The sequence below is a fragment of the Leucoraja erinacea genome, chromosome 6 (assembly GCF_028641065.1).
Source record: "Leucoraja erinacea ecotype New England chromosome 6, Leri_hhj_1, whole genome shotgun sequence".
NCBI classification, from domain to species: Eukaryota; Metazoa; Chordata; class Chondrichthyes; order Rajiformes; family Rajidae; genus Leucoraja; species Leucoraja erinaceus.
In genome coordinates, this window is record NC_073382.1 from 59,140,063 (window position 1) to 59,141,927 (window position 1,865).

Consider the following 1,865-nt stretch of genomic DNA (forward strand, 5'->3'; position numbering starts at 1 on the left):
CATGTTTCAATGTCTTTTGTTACTCTTACATAATGGAACACCTCAGAATTTTCCATTTGTTCTCTGAGGAAGCTCGAGTTTTTAGTTTGTGAAATGCAACTAAATTCTGAATAGCAGCACAATGCTCTTTCTGAATTAAGCTCATCGCGTGGCATTAGGGAGGTTTTGCTGCTTCATCCGTTAGTTAAAACATTCACAAATTGTTTTCCCATACCAGGTATGAGTGAAGGAGATTGCAATGCAAGTTAGACTTGGCAAAAAAATTGTATGATTGACAGCTGATTGGTGATCAAATTGCATGAATCGTGAACATTCCTGTAAGAGAAGAAGGATTCAGATTAGTCGGGTGGGAGGGAGAAGGGTGGAGAAGGCAAAAGGTTGCAAATGTTGGCATGTACAATCAGAGGGAGGGGTGGCAGGCAGAGAGGAATTGGGGTGAAGGTGGGAGTAAAGTTGGGGGCCTGCGTAGGAGGTGGTGGGAGTGGAGCTGATTAAGGGAGGGGGAGAAGAAAGGGGTGCGCAGGCATGGGTGGGGTGGGGGGCAGTTGGGTGGATGGAATGGAGGGAGGCTGAAATTGGAGAATTTCATGCCCTTGGCTTGTATGCTACTTGAGCGGAATATGAGGTGATATTCTTCCAGTTTACACATGGCCTAGCTCTGCCAGTGGAGGAAGCTGCAGACAGAAAGGTCAGTGTGGGAAGTGGAATTTAAAATGGGTGGCAACCAGGAGCAAGTGTACAGCGATGCAGTTACCTAGTCTGTTTGGTCTCGCCAATGTAGAGACCAAATGCAACAGATGAAGTTGTAGGTCTTATGATTCAATCTTTAATCTCACCTGGAAAGGCTGCAGGGGTCACTGGATGGAGGTGAGGGGTGGAAGATTGCAACCTTCACCTGTTTCGACTAATGCAATCAACTCGACGTGCACAAAGGGAAGATCAAATAGAACAAGTTGCCCAGCAACTTTAGGCTGTACACGCCACACGAAAGAAGAAGAAGATGGAGATGAGAGAGGGGGTGTAGGATTGGGTGGTTGATCTCCTGTGGTTGCAGCGCTATGGGTCAGACTGTTTGTGCAAAATTCTCGTTTACCAGGAATACATCAGATATGTGGGAAGTGTTAGCTTTTCGCCAAGGATTGTTATAACAGAACACTTAGAAAATATTGAAGGTTGACACAAAGTGCTGGAGCAGCTCAGCCGGTCAGGCAGCATCGCTGGAGAAAAGGTACAGGTGATGAAATGTCACCCTGTTCCTTTTCTCCAGAGATGCTGCATGATCCGCTGAGTTGCTCCAGCAGTTTGTGCCTATCCTCGGTGTAGACCAGTTTCCACAGTTCCTTCCTGCACACTTAGAAAATATCAGTGGGATTAAACACAGTCCACCTGGTTATACGCAAGGATATTTTTGTAGGAAGTTGAATTTAAAATGGCTGGCACCATTATAGGTGACGCATCTGGATCTTGGTCATCCTTTGATAAACTACTTCTCCAACATAAAATGTTAATGTGCAAAATTAAAATCCTAGTATCCAGGATTATATATTGGCATACACAAAATCTCACCTGGAGAAACTCAGCGGGTGCAGCAGCATCTAGGTGAGCGAAGGAAATAGCAACCTTTCGGGCAGAAACCCTTTTTGACTAATGCAATCAACTCGGGCGGGCACAAAAGGGAAAATCAGGAGAAGCCTGAGTTGTCCAGGGGATTTAGGCTAGCACACCACACGAAGGGGAGGAGATGGCAGGTGAGAGACAAAATTGTAGAATTCGTGGCTCATGCCCCTGGATGCAGACTCCCCAGGAATATGAGGTGCTGTTCCTTTGTTTCCGGTGCTGCTCGCTGTGGCCATGGAGGATACAGG